Source organism: Mustela erminea, chromosome 18, assembly GCF_009829155.1.
Source record: "Mustela erminea isolate mMusErm1 chromosome 18, mMusErm1.Pri, whole genome shotgun sequence".
Classification (NCBI taxonomy): domain Eukaryota; kingdom Metazoa; phylum Chordata; class Mammalia; order Carnivora; family Mustelidae; genus Mustela; species Mustela erminea.
The window spans coordinates 23,850,356-23,865,802 of NC_045631.1; the positions used below are offsets into that span (position 1 = coordinate 23,850,356).

The 15,447-nt window shown below is 48.9% G+C and overlaps 1 long non-coding RNA gene across 1 annotated transcript; it reads right to left on the reverse strand.

The window, feature by feature from the left end:
• Nucleotides 1-998: 998 nt before the first annotated feature.
• LOC116578060 lies at nt 999-11,433 on the reverse strand. The gene is made up of 3 exons (XR_004280717.1): nt 10,938-11,433; nt 9,754-9,950; nt 999-1,275 (listed from the first exon to the last, which is right to left on the reverse strand). It is a non-coding gene; the product is annotated as an uncharacterized LOC116578060 (long non-coding RNA).
• Nucleotides 11,434-15,447: the final 4,014 nt, after the last annotated feature.

The window sequence follows — 15,447 nt, forward strand, 5'->3', positions numbered from 1 at the left end:
TGTTGATAAATAATAACAAAGTCAGAGGACTCACAATTCCTCAATATCACAACTCACTACAAAACCATAATAAGCAAGAATATGGTAACTGGCATTGAAAGGTATTATCAAAAAATTGAAAAGACAACCCAAAGAACAAGAGAAATTACTTGCAAATCATTTGACCTCAGATACTGGAATTATCCCACTAGAGTGTAAGCTGCATGAAAGCAGGTATTTTTATATATTTTCCTTACTGCTGAACCTCCTACTTCTCCAACAGAAACTGGCACATAGTAGGCATTAAATAAATACTTGATGGACAGTCAGATAGAAAAATAAAATGAATATGAATAAATGTTTAAAGGAAACTTGCATATTAAGGCCTTTTAAGACATTTACCGAAGGCCACACAGCTAAAAAGTGGCAGAATCCAGGACTCAGTCCAGGAGTGTCTGACACCAACACTGGGTCCTTAACCTCTATGTTATAATTCTGCTTCCCCAGCAACCCAAGGAAAACCAAGGTTTGTTTTTTTAAACATTTTTATTTATTTATTTGACAGACAGAGATCACAAGTAGGCAGAGAGGCAAGCAGAGAGAGAGGAGGAAGCAGGCTCCCTGCGGAGCTGAGAGCCCAATGTGGGGCTCGATCCCAGGACCCTGGAATCATGACCTGAGCCGAAGGCAGAGGCTTTAACCCACTGAGCCACCCAGGCGCCCCCAAGGTTTGTTTTTTTAAAGGGAGACAGGAGAGTGGAAGTTTTCAGGCCATGTCCAACTTGAGTTGTTTCTTAGTTAAGATTCCATCTGGACTCCCTCTCAACACCTACTTGCCTTTCGAAGAAAACATTTCCCAGGAAATAGGCACCCCATGTCTTTCCATACATGTGAATAGAGTGGGAGGAAGGGAGAGTTGTTGAGGGTTTTTTTTTTTTTTTTAATTTCTTTTCTCCTTTTTTTTTTGTTTTTTGTTTTTTGTTTTTGGAAACTGTCCGGGGGATGTGGTGCTGCTACTGGTGGTGGCAACTGCCACAATCAGAGCTGTTTCGAAGCAAAGAACTAATTTACTGCATGAATGACTTTAGCTCAAAAGAAGAAATAAGGACGATCAGGCGTCCTAAGGGAGCAGAATAATAGGGTAATTTACACGGGGAGATGAGGGAGATGGGAGAAACACACAGGGTAATTCTTCTGTACAATCTTCATTTTATATTTTTGCCCTTTTTCCCTTTGCCTCTCTGGGGACAAAGCCTCAGCTCAGAGATGCTTCCTGGTCATCCCCAGGGTTGATATCTGAAAAAAAATGAAAGGGCAAGGGAGAGGAGGCTTCTCAGACTGAGGAAGAGAAGGTCAAGAGGTGGTTTCACGGCTGTTCTCTAATGCCAGCTTCTACTGGGAGGATGGTCTGTGGGAGGCTCCCATTAAGCCTTGTGGTTGGTGGGGGATTACAAAGGACAGCTTCAGATGTCTGCATGCTGTGTACAAAGGATCTGCTATCCGTACCACTAGCTTGGGCTGGCCGCAAGCTAAGAGCTCACTATTAACCCCTATTATAGCCTGAATGTCTGTGTCCACCCTAAATTCATATGTTGAAATCCTAGCCTTGAGTGTGACAGTATTAGGAAGTGGGGGCCTTTGGGATGTAATTAAGTCATGAAGGTGGAACACTCATGAATGAGATTAGTTCTCCTACAAAGGAGTTGGTAGAGATCTCTCTCACACTCTCTCTACTATGTGAGATCATAAGAAGTGGGTAGTCTACAACCCACAAGGGAGCTTTTACCAGAACCCAACCATACTGGCAATTTGATGTCAGACATCCAGACTCCAAAATGGCAAGAAATAAGTTTTTGTTGTTTATGTCATCCTGATCTATGGTAATTTATTGTAGCACCCCAAATTGACTGAGACCACCTCAGATTCTTATTTTCCCAGCACAGAGAAGACAAGAGCTGGAAGGACCCTTGGACAGCATTTAGTCCAAGACACACATAATCCACATCAAGGAAACCACCAAGGCTTGGGTTCTAGGACTTACGTCAGAGCATACTAGTTAGCCTTGGGCTTTCTCGTGGGGAAAGTCAAGATTGTCATCTTCGCTGGCATCTGTGAGGATCAAATGAGATGGTGCCTGACAAAGCACTTTGTAAACTACACAGTACCACATGAATGTGAGGTATTGTTGTTATCTGTCAATGAATGAAGCTCAGTCCCAGAGGGGTTAAGCGACTCATCCAAAGTCACACTGCAAGTAAATGCAGAACAAGGGCTTGAACACATGTGGCCTCCAGAGACAATGTGGTATAGCGGTTAACGGTTTAGACTTTGGAGCAGGCTGCTCGGTCTGCCATTTGCCACTTAGAGTAAGTTGGTTAAGGTCCCTGTATTTCGATTTTACCATTTGTCAATTAGGGATAATAATAGGACTGACCTCATAGAGTTGAGTGACTGTATGAGTTAATACATGTGAAGAACCTAGAACAATGCCCACAAATGGCATCTAGTAAGTGCCAGCTATCACGACTATTCCGGGGATATGGGTTAAACCCAGAGATTTTAAATTATGTGGGGATTCCCCTTGTGGAAGCTTTCCAAGTCCAAGAATGAAGAAGTGAGAGTCATGTTCAGCAATAGGTATTCAGGTTAAGATGAGGTAGAGCTTCCGGTCTAGTAGAACAACAAGGTCCTTCCTTGGTGTCAGGGGACCTGAGTTCTGGTCCCAGCTCTTGACCTGAGGCAATCTTTCTGAGGCTCTAGCATCTTGTCTGTAAAATGAAACTGACAGTTCTTTCCCAACTTATCCATACTATAGGGCTCTGCTTACACCCAAGTGGAAAGACTCATCAACTACAAAGTTCTGCAGCCATATTAAGATTATTCCTGGCAGTATAGATCACTGAAATAACTGTTGCAGGAGAGAGGAGGTGAGGAGAATATTGGGTTGCCATCTGACAGGGGAAGGATGCTCAGGGTTTTCTGTGGCATAAGCCTGGTCAGGGTCCTCCCCAGAATACACACAAGGGAGGTGGAAGAGGGTAAGTCAGCTACCTGTCCCACACCAACCTCCACATCCTACAACATTCACAGATATGAAACCAAGCTAATTATATATCTCTACATCTTTCAAAGTCCCATATCTCATGCTACCCCTCCTTCAGAAAGATGGCCTAGAGTCCCCCAGCAAGTGACCCTCAGTCCTTTCCCCAGGATAGTTCTGCTGCTTATATAAATGGCTAAATCTCAACTAACTGGGCATGGAAGGAAGCCACAGATAGAGCTGAGTTACAAATAAAAATGTAGTCAGTCCTCTATCACATGTTATCTGTGGGTAAGGGAACACTGGACCCAGAGGTACTCACTTCTCAGAAGGGGCTTGGAAGTTGGGGGCAGGGGTAATGAATGCAATGGCAGAAAGGAATTAACCTTGGGATCAGAAGGGATCCCAAGATGGAGAAGGGATGGAAAAGATGAGGTGGGCTCTTCCAGCTGGGACATAAGTAGGGGCTTGGATATGACCCTCCGACAAGGAATCACAGACATTCTCCCTTCACAAAAGAGGTCTTAATATGCACTACTCACCTCTTCTAGGTCCCTTTGTGGGAGTTAAGCACATCCCAGTTCTTAAAGTATTTTAGCCACAGGTAATGTATTAGTTAGCCCCCAGAAAATGACATGGCAATAGTCTTACTGTTATACAACCCCTATTACATAGTCTTATTTTTATAACATCCCCTATTACGTTATCACTTATTTATTACTTTCACAACTCCCCCACCCATCAGATTGGGAATGCTTTGAGGGAAGGGATTGTGTCTAATTCACTTTACACCCCTGTGTCCAGAGCCTGGCATACCATAGGTGCTCATCAAATTTTGTTGAAAGCATGTTTGTTGAATTTAGAGATTAGAATGAATCACTCGTTGTTAGAGACATTTCTGGATAATGGCCAACTGTGCCTCTAAGACTTTTCTAGAACTCAGGGAGGGGGGAAAAAAACCCTACTCTACAAATCCACCTTTGTCTTGTGAACCTGACAGATCAGGGGAGGTCACAGAAACCCTTATCAGATGGGAAGAGAGGAGCCTAAGCTCAAAAACCAGCCCCAGAGCTGAGTTCTCAATGTTGACAGTGGCCATGACTCACTGAATAAAAATTGGGTTGGTGGGGGGAGAAAAACCCAAGGAATACTTCAAAACATTCTATTTCCATGTGGCAAGCTGGAATCTGGGCAATTGGAAGAGCCTGGGCTGGCATTGTCCTTGGAGTTAGCAGAGAGAGAGGTACTCTACTGATGAGGCTGGAGCCAGGAAAAACAGAAGGACTAGGAGGGAAAATAACCTGCCACCAAAATGCTCCAGTCTTATGGACCAGTATCACATTTGATGATAGCTCACGAAACACAACAGGACTTTCATTATTCATGGTGTTTCAAGACAAAAGCTCTTTCTGCTTCTGCTCTATGCTGAACCATTTTTAAATTACCTAGAGTTGGAAACCAGTTTGAGAGCTCCAGGTTGGCAACCTGCACCCACCCTTAAGGAGGGCCAAGCCCCCAAAGCTGATCCAAATCCATCATAAAGTCTTAGCAAGTGAAGCCAGTATTACTGAAGATTTCATTGGAAGATGAAAGATAGGGTTACACTGCATACCACAGAGCAAAACTTAATGAAAATGTTGATTAGAAAAAGAACAACAAGCAAACAACATCCTGCTTCCTACATCCCAACGTTATCATTACCCATCTGACCTGGACACTGGGCCCATGCTCCTTGGAGGCTGGCTACAGTTTTATATACACTGACCTACCCCATCCCAGACCTCCATCCATTCAACAATAAGCAGTCACAAGAACTCCATAAAGGGGCAGTAATTGCCACAAAGAGAAACACGACAGTTGCTCTCTGTTACCTGTACATGAGTGTTTCTGCTTAATGTGTAAAATCACCTATTCGATGATCGGATGAGCTCCATATTTATGGTTGTGGCTGTTACATTGCTATAGCCTGTGGTTTTATGGCCCTAATTTTATAATAAACTGTAGTTTTAATTTTTCTCCTTCTTCCCTGTAGCCAGAGTCTCCTGGATGTGGGGGAAGGGAGAGGGTTCCTGTCCAATCGCTCTAGGCCACCTGTCACAGCAAAAAATCCTCACTAGAGCCAAACCGACCCACCTGCTCCTTCATCAAAGAAGAAGGTCACCTACCCTGTGGGGAGGAGGCCTGAGCAGCCCAGATGCCCTCCGTGTCGGAGGCCTGAGCTTTGAAAAGTAGCAAGTTCATCCTGTAAGTGTGCCAGGACAGTGCCAGCTGTTCACAGCCCCCAGGAGATGCTAAAGCTAGGGCAAAGGGAAGGCAAGGGTCAGGAAAAGGAGGCCTGCCAGTTGGAGGACCTGACCCTAGCCATAGGCACAGCATCGTTAAAAAGAGAGAAAGGGGGAGGGCAGGTAACAAGCTTCTGTCTCTGTCCAAGGTGCTGACTCATGCTAATAAACTTTATCCTGATTGTTTTCTAAACCCAGGATTCTGGTGACTCTCATCCTGCTTCCTTTGCTTTTACTTCCTTTCTTGATGACATTTTAGCAATTTTTACACGGAAGCAGAATAAACAGAATTTTTACACTGAAGCAGAATAAACAGAATCCTGATTTGTGTTTCACAACTGATGCAATTGGTTTCTAGTTATGTTGACAAATCCATCACATTTCCAACATTTACAGGAAAGTGTTTTCCTTTGGGCATTCGAGGGGGCTCTTCTCCCTTAACACAGTTACTACTCACAAATTCCCTGTACACAATGTAGAGGTGAGAAGTGGAGAAAGAACGGCATCAGCAGGAGATACTGGGTGAGTAGAGTGTGTCCCAGCAGGATGTCTCCCCACCTGCAGATTTAGTATTCTAGGGAGCCACCAAATGACCCTTGTGGAGAAGAGTGGGCTGTTTGAACATTTCCAATCTTGCAAAGCCACTTAGTGTGACAAAAACTCTCCCAAGAGGCATATTTGAGATCTGGAGGGCAAGGATAAAGAGAGAGAAGCCCCGCCCAGCTTCACTCTTCAGAGAAGGGAGAAGGATGGACTGACTCTGAGAAGAAATCTGGTATTTTGCCTGTCACAACCAAGACAGGGGTGCAGGTAGAAAGAGATGGGAAATCTGAAAGGACTCACTAAGAGGTTCTTGTAGACCCATTCTGTTCTTACACCTAGTCAGCCATTCATTTTGCAGTGGAAGAAGTATGGGTTCTGTACTGGAAACTAAGATCTACCACTTGCTAACTGGTCAGTTTGGACCAAATATTTAATTTGTCTGGACTTCTGCTTTCACATCAGTAAAACTAGTCTGATAATAACAATCCCTCCTCACAGGATTCTCCTGAGGACTTAGTGAATGACAGGTTCTCTTCTGTCCTCTCTTCTTTGCTTCACTCATCTCAGATATGCAACAAGACTTTGAACACCGCCGCAGAAATGCAAGAAGTCAAAGGCCACTTGAACTTCAGATTACTTCAATCATGACTGTGATTGGGCCAGATGGGAGATTCTCATTGGCCCCATGGTCTTCAGAACCAGGGACAGATCCTGCCCCCTTCAGGAAGCTGGTTGAGAAGGCTTACAAGGGGAAAAACAAAACAAAAATAAAAACAAGAATGTCGGGGACTAGAAAAGATCTGAGAGACTTTCTAAATACCGTCAACCCGACTAAGGCCCAGAATGGGGAAAGACGCCTTCTAAAGTCACACAATGACCAAGTATGCTCTTGAGACTTCCAGACATTTTTCTCATAACTCAACAAAGAGTACAAAATCTAACAACTTCAACTTGGTAGAGGGAAGCATGATATTTATACGTGTTTCCAATTTGAGCTTTTCTGCCCCAGATGATGAGGAACAAGACAAGAGAATCCTTTTCTTGAAGTTTCCTTGTTACAGTCTCTGTCAAACAAAGGAGTTCCTGCCCTGGGTATGTGACTGCGTGTGTGCGCATACACACACACACACACACACACACACACACACATACACACACACACACACACCCTTCGACTTTACCCCTGGGCTCCCTGAGGGTGACTTACCTCTCTCCCTCTTCCCTCCAGCATCGAGTTGAATGCTCTTCCTCGGTTATATCATCTTTTTGCATTTGAACTTTATATTTTCTGCCTTCAGTCCCTTTAACTCCTTCAGTCCAGCCCCCTATTACCCCCACTAGACAAGGATTCTATCTTCTCCACCAACCCAAGAATGCCCCAAGGGAGGCAGCCATGATAGCTTGTTGGGTTGGACGCTCCTCCTCATTGGGAGCTATGTCACCCTCACTGGATTCACATTCCCACAGGACAACGGCTGGTCTCCCCCAGGAGGCAGAACCCTGCCTCTTTCTCTCACTCCTCAATACTTACGATGATAGTGTGAGCTCAAAGGAAGGGGTTTAATTACAAGAAAATTATACTTGGGTCAGGAGTCCTTTCAGGAGCCAGACACCTTCCTAAAAGTGTGAAGGAAGTGTAACACCCAGGAGTCTGAAATCTCTCTTTCTACATTTTTACAGGTTCACATCCTACCTCCCATCCTTCTCTTCCCAGCCCCAGAAACATCTCCATTATTCAGTGTATCCAAAGACAGGAAAGCATCTTGGGAACTTTGGTGCTAAGCTGTTAATTGGGGTCTGTGGCTTGGAGACAAGGGTTTCTTGTGTCACAGAGAAAGTACTGGCGTGTTTCCTCACCTGCTGGATCCCAGAGATGGGGCTGTCTCTTTCCTCCCTTCCTAGGGTAGGCATATGTCTGCAGAGCTAGAATGAGTAGACAATGTACTCTGTGTCTGAAGGTGGTAATGATGAAGTCCTGAGAGTCAAAAAGACCTCATTCTAATTCACTCACCACAGTCCTGATGCCCTAATGTCCCTCCAAGCTATTCGTGGTTCTCGACTCTGGGTTTGGGGAGCCCCAAAACTCTCCCCTCTTAAGCACAGAAAGACAGCACTAAAAGAGACATTAGAAATCATTTAGTCTAATCTCATTTTACATAATTGGTAAACATAGGCTCAGAGAGATTTGCATAGTAAGGTAACGTTCTTTCCTTGTCAGAACTCCCACCTTCTGGGCAGGGCAGAGGCATCATGGGAGAATGGAGAAGGCTCTGGAGTCAGATAGGGCTGCTGTTCCAATCCTTAGCCTGCCACCTGAGATGCTTTGTGTTCTTAGGCAAATCACTTAACCTCTCTGAGTCTGTTTCAGTATTTAAAATGGGCCAATGGTGGGTACTGTGGGGATTTAATGAGATAGCACAAGCAGAAGAGCTTCGTACACAGCAAATGATCAAAAAAGCAAATTCTCTCTTCCTAGTCTGGACTTCCTCTGTACCTGCAGTCTACCTCCAGCTCCCTCTCAACCCCATCAGCAAATTTGCTCTCCCTAGAGGGCCTCTACCCTTACTTTTCCTGCTACTACCTAAGTGCCCCTGACTCCCTCCCCACCAGAGTGAGCTGGGGAAGGAGGGATTGATGAACAGGACTTCGAGGTCTCTGCCCCACTTCTGAGCTCTTTGCCCTACTGCTTGTTTTTTTTTTTTTGGGGGGGGGTGTCTTTCCACCCATCTCTGAGAGGAAGAAGAAGTCCTTATACAACCAAGCAGAGGTAGGGAACAGAGTAAATGTGGGAGGAAACTGACAGGGTCAGTGAGCTGGCCTCTTTGTTCCTGGAAAATGAGTGCAATTTCCCTCCTTTCTGCAGGAAGCTGGGTCCAGGGAGCCAGCAGCAGCGAGGTGTTGCCTTGGTGAGTAATGGTCCAGCAATGGCTCTGCCCTTCGCTTGTACCTCATGCCCCAAAGATGAACTTAGGGCCAATGAGCCTCAACTCAGCTCCACCAACCCTACATCAGCCCCTCAGCCCTGCATTACTGCTTTTCTCCAAGGAGTCCTCCAGACCTGGTCTCAGGAGATGTTGCCCGAGCTCATTTGATTCTCAGCACCAGAGGGAGTTGGAGGCCCAGAGAGGGGCAGAGCCTCATCTGAAGGCACACAGCTGCTCAGAACACTACCACCTGCCATCCACAGAGGCTGTGGAACATTCTGACCCTCCCAGGGCCCTGCCACTAGCCTCCATGCTTATCTACAAAGGAAAGAACTAAAAGCAGAGGGACCTACGAAAATTACCCAGCCTCAGTGTTTCCCTCTATGAAAGGTGGTAATGACAGTCTCTCTAGGCTGGTTAAAGGAATAAAAAGGTCAGCCCAGCACATGGTAGGTGCTTAATATCCACAGAGCCTGTGCACTTTTCCACTCTCCATTTTCTCCCCAAACATGGCCAGGGGGAGCAAGAATATCCAAGAATATCCAGAGTGACGCTCATAGCCAGTGTCCTCCTGCCCCATGCTAAATGGCTTCCAGAGGAAACGGAGGCCCAGAAATGGACAATCCCATCGCCAGAGGAGTCTAGGGTGTCCCTTGGGGCTCAGTTCCCACAACAAGATAAGAGAAGCTCCTGCTGAATCATGTTCCAGCCCCAAGCCTGAGAATGTTAGATCTGGACAGAGAAGTGTAGGATGTGCTAAATTTCTGCATACGTGGTTGTGTCTGACCACCACCACACCCTAGAGGGGCTGCCGGGCTCTATGGCCGCACCGTGGCTGGTGTGGGCCTGGGTGAAATGATGCCCATTTTCAGAGCCAGAGATGGACTTGATCAGGAAGAGCACAGAGGAGTCCTTGAGGGATGAAGAGGGAAACTTTCAAAGAGCCTGTCCCTGAGGACATGCACAGACAGACACTCCTACACACCTGCTTGGAGGCAGGCCAGGCATCCTGCCCTGCGTGCTGATCGGGGCTCCCTCAAGGGCCAGTGTGAGCAGACACGCCTCTTGATCCACGGCGCTGCTTCCCAGCATTTGTCACGTGTCTCATCTCACATGTCCTACCCACAGAGGGACGGTCAGAGTCCCAGGTCTCATCTCTTGGCTTCTTGGCAGATGGCAAACCTAAAAAGGACCAGAGAAGGAAGGTGACCTACCAACATCACCCAGACTAGAAGTAGCAGATGTCCTATTCAAAGTCAGGCCCTTGAGTCCAAAATCAGTGCTGTCTCTTTTGAAATGTTACACACACACACAAAAGTACACACACGTGTGCCCTCACCCCTTCTCCCTAGCACCTGGGTGTGGCCAACATCAAGGGTTACCCCCACCAGGACCTGTTCAAAGGGTTTTTTAAGTCAATTTGAACGATTTCAACCTCACTTTTCAGGTAAAGAAACTGAGGCACAGAAAAGTTAAGTAGCCATTCGAGGACATATAATTAGAGCTTAAATGTCAATCTGGACTAGTCTGGCTTCTGAACCCAACCTCTTGAGCACTCTGCTATCTCTGATACACTGTCTCTTTGTGCACACACACACACACACACAGCACACACAACATACATTAGGAAAAGGGAAGCTGATTTGGGCCCTAGAGTGGACCCCCTCTCCTCACAATCCCCTCCCCTGCCCTTCCCTCCCCTGCATGGAAAAAGCCCCCAACATTCCCCTCCCTTGCCCCACACCCATCTCCCCAAGGCCCCAACTTCTTGACCCCCCAGGGGCCTTGGTTGCATTACAGAGATGTCCTGGCTGTTGGGAGGCAAGAACAGAAGGAAATATATGTAGCATCTTATTAGTAAAGGACATCTGAGCCTCTAATTAAAATTTGCCTAATGACCCAACTTCTCCGTCATTTTCGCTCTCAGAGACATTAATTTAAGGTGACAGGTACTTAGGCGAAGGGAAAATTAATTTTTCCTTTAAAAAATTAAAGGGGAAAAGAGTGGCCTGCTCTCTTATTTATTGATTTGTTTTTTTAAACGTTTATTTATTTTTCAAACTCCCTCTCATTCTTTCCCAGTAAAACCTGACACTGGAGAATAATTCAATGAAGGGAAGGGGATGGGGGGTGGGGAAGCGTCATGGGGCTGGGTGGCCTGGTGCCCACCTGCTGTGGAGAGGTCCGGCTCGCTGATACCCCGGGGCAGGGCTGTTGCTGTTCCCTCGGCCTCGGACCCTGGGTCGTTCACTGAGACGCTGGCTGTTGGTATTGGGATTCCGGGAGAACCTGTTTTCATCCAGGCTGTTTGACTTGGCTGAGCTGGTGGTATCTGTTTCTTTGCAGAACAGATGGTGGGCACCTCTCCCTTGACACCAGCCTGCAGCCTCACTTTGGGTCTGGGCATAGTTCCCCGAGCAACAGGCTGATGCCTAGAACATGCTCCATGGGTGCAGGAACCAGGAGCAAGATGCCCGGGGAGGTGGCGCTGGTCTGTCTGCATGACCTCTCCCTTGGGCCTCCGAACTCCTCATTCCTGGGTCTAAGGAAGGGAAGGGCTTTGGGCAAGGGTGGAGCCATCTGAGCAGGGAAGTAGGGCAGATAATAGTAGGGTCAGATAATATTCCCTGCTCAGCGTGTAGAGTCGACACAAACCCACTGTGGGGCTTGGTCTAAAGAATGCAGAACCATTGCTCTGCCTACATAGGCTCCTCCAGACTCGCTGATGCTCTCTGCCTCTTCTCAGGGGCCTGCTCCCTCCTCCCCATCCATCCCACCCAGCTCACTGCCCCACACAGTCCCCAGGTCCTTCTGTGGCCCTGTCCTCATCCTTCAGGATGTTAGCTTTGCAGTTGGGTTCCAGGTAGATTAAGGGAGAGAGGGGAGGGGACAAACAGCGAGGGGGAGAGGTGAGAAGGGAGAAAGGGTCCCCCTTTCTGGAGACATGCAAGTCCTGATACTCACCTCTCTCTGTGCCCCTCTCTGATTCTCTCTGTCTTCCTCCCTCTCTCTCCATCTTCCCTCCAGCAACATGACGGCTGCTGGGAAATCTGTCAGCTTTTGCTTCCTGGGGAGCCGAGGGAGGCTTTTCTAGCAATTAGGCCAAGGCCTCTGATCCGAGAGATTGCTAAACACCTGGCAAGCAATAACCCGCTCCACTGGGCCCCGTGGGGAGGGCAGGAGGAGGGCAGGGCAGCAGTCAGAGCCTCTTTCCACCTCCTGGCCAAGGGGCCAAGGCCAACTGCAGGAAGGGCTGCAGGGGAGAAGGTACTGGGGACTGTGGTGGGGATACAGGCCTCAAAAGTCCCTCCCTGCATGCCACATTTCAAGGACCACAGGCCCAGCTGGGCCCTAGCAAGGCCATTGAGCTGCATGTCCCCCCTTGCAGGAGGGCTAGAAAAGAAGTTAGTGCTGGGGCCGTGGGCAGAAGAAGGGGGGTGTGTGCAGAGCAAAGAGCATGGGGTTTGGAGTCCAAAACCCCGGACCTGAGCTCCGCTCCTTCCTTCTTACGTGACCTCGAGCATATGTAACTTCACTGCTTTGACCTTCATTGGCCTCCCAGGTAAAATGTGGACCCACGGCAGAGCGTCCCAGGGTCAGATGAGTTCACGGACAGAAACTTGCCCTGAAACATGACAAAAGACCCCCTCCCCCAGGCCCACCCACTGCCACCACCCCTCCACCCACTGCCTGGGGAGGTCTGCAATTCCATTAATGGAAAGGAGGGGAAACAAAGTGCCAAGGTTTTAAAGATGTCTGTTCATCTTGCTTTGCATACATTTGCATATTGAGTTCAAGAGGCTCGTCCTAATTCTAAGGATGGAAAATAAAATAAATTAACGAATGCAAGATTAACAAATGTGATTCCTGCAGCCATTGTCTCCCTGGCTGTTCTGGGCTTGACACCAGGGAGACAAAAAATGTTCTCAAGGCAATCAACTTAATCATCTCCAGGAAGGAGTCTCAGTCATCAGGACCCTGCCTCTCCCACCCGCCTACCCCCAACCAGGTCCCCAGGTCTGTGCTGGGGCAGCGAGAGGCCAGGAGGTGGGGGGGCCAGGGCAAGGAGGGACATCTGTGCACTTCACGGTGAAACTGCATTACAGGCCGCAGTGGGCCATGTGACCTGTGGATGTGGATCACAGCTCTCACCGCATTCAGCTCTGCGGCCTCGGGGAAATCACTTAACCTGTCCGTTTTTCGGTGCCCCCAGAAGTCAAATGGGCGTAAAGCATAACACCGACCCCACAGGGTTGGTGTGAGGATTGAATGAGTGACCGTGGGTACAATTCTTAGTAAAACCCTTGGGAAGCAGATGCTGGTACTACCGTTTTATCACCGTCATCATCCCCATCATTGCCATCATCATTATGGGGTAAAAAATGCACCCAGGACCAGGAGCCTGAGATTTAGGGTTTTGCTCTGACCCTGCCCCTCGTCCTCTGGCCCCCTCGGCCTTTGTACCCCCAAAGGGATGGCCGTGGCGCCCTTCGAGCTGTGACAAGGTCAGGCAGCACAAGATCCCAGCCTGCCCACGGGCTGCTGGCCATCACACACGCAGCACATGGAAGACACGCTTTCCTCAGTTCTACACGCGGGAAGGGCACTGCCCAGCCACCCGGGGAAAGCTCCGTCTTCCCGCTTCCACCCCTCCCCTTCCACACCGTCCTGCCCCTGCTGCCCTGGCGCCCTGTCCCGCCACCTGGCCAGATCTGAGACGCCTCCCACGTAGGCAGAAGGCCCCGAGTGGCGGAACAAATCTCACCGAGGTGCTCAAGCGCTGCACTCACTTATCACGCTTCTCCCTCGCTGCTGGGAGGGTGGCATCGGGATCCGCAGTTTAAGGTCAGGAAGCTCAAGGCCCAGACCGGAGCCATCAGAAAGCAGCTACCTTGCTAGAATGGTTGGCCAGGCGGGGGAGATCCCAACTCTTTCCCATGGGCAGTAGTTTGAGGGGCAGAGAAAGGAGAGGAGATGGAGAGAAATGGCTGTGGCCCCCCTTCCCACCATCGCGTCCCTGCTCGGGCACCCACAAGGCGTCCTGCTCGAGAAGCTGGCACCACCAGTGACTCAGGCTGAGAGTCACTGCCGCGGCTTGAAGGACATTTCTGGAGCTCTCCTGATGGATGGCATCTGAAAGAGCCACCCGTGGGTGCCCCAGCCATGGCCATGACCGCTGACCCATCCCATGACCGTGGAGAAGGTGGGCTTCTCCACCTTCCCTCCAGCACACCCTGAATTCATGATGCTGCTAAGCTAAGTCAGAAGTTGGAAATCTAAAGGCCAGGGTCGGGGCTCCCAGTTCCCACCAAATCCAGGAGGAGCCAGGCCAGGGCTAGGGCAAGGGTCAGCAGGGAAAATGATGAAGGTCTCAAAAGCCAGCCCAGATCCCAGGCTCCCTCCCCCCCCCACAGCAGAACCCTTCTCTGAAGCCCTGGAGTGGGCGGCCTGGGCTGCCATCCCCATCTTTCCTAGCTTCCGAGGCCCCTGCTCAGTCAGAGGCCCATTAAGTTGATTAAGAAGCACATTCCGGAATGAAGGAGCCATATTTCAGTCCCCAGAGGACCCTCCGCCTTTTCCCACTCCCTCCCTTCTCTCTCTGCTGTTCCTCTCCTTCTCCTTCTCTGCCAAGCCCCTCCCCTGCTCTCCTTGGCCCTGTGGCTCACCCTCTGGTCCCCCAGATTCCAGGGGACAGAGCTATGAGCCAGACTCAGTCAGGACCACAGGAGGGGGGGTAGGTCAAACTGGGAGGGGCTGACATGGGAGATGTGTGGTCCGTAAATAGGAATTTTACCCCCATCGATCATAGAATTTAATCCTCTCTCCTGCCCTTCCAGGGAATTATTATTATTACTCCACTTTTTATAGATGAGGAAACAACAGCTCAGAGAGGTTAGGTAACTTGTTCAAGGTCACACAACCAAGAGACAAAAATGTCAGCTGTTCTGAAGCCCAGCCCTGCACTTCCCATGTTCCCCTATAATACCTCCTCAAACCCCACTCCAACCAGGCTCACACAGTCTGGCTTCTCCCACCCACCTCCTGGTCATCCAGCCCACAGTGTCCAAATATCAGCTCAGACATTAACTGCATCCAGTCACCTGGGAAGCTGGTTAAATTCAGAGGTTCCTGAGCCCTCTCCCCCGGGGTACTTGGCCAAGGGTGGGGCCCAGGGAATCGCATTTTAACAACCTGCTTTAGTGGCTCCAGTTTGCAAATGGGTTTAGAAACTACTTTATTTGCCCAAATTCCCTATTTTAGAGGTGGGAAAACTGAGGCCCAGACAGGGTATGCAAGCAGCCCAAGATCACACAGCGAAAGCCTGGAATAAGACCTAAATCCCAGCTCCCTTTCAACCTGGAGGGCCATTAACAGAGAGCAGCCAGGCCCCAGGCCTTCTCAAGCACCACCCCCCCTCACCTCCAGCCCTGCTTCTTCTCAAGTAACCGAGTCAGGAAAGCTAGAGCAGGACATTCGCAGGGAACAAGTGGCCTGACTCCACATCCCTCCCCTTCTGGGCCTAGCAAGGATGTGCTGTGTGGAAAGTCTTTAACTTCTCTGAGCCTCATTTCTTCTATCTGTCACTCAAATCTCTGAGATGCGATCTTTCTATTTCCTGGAGGGGAGAACCCAGTGAGAAGGAAAATCCCACAAACGCCAAGCGGTGACTCTGGCCAGC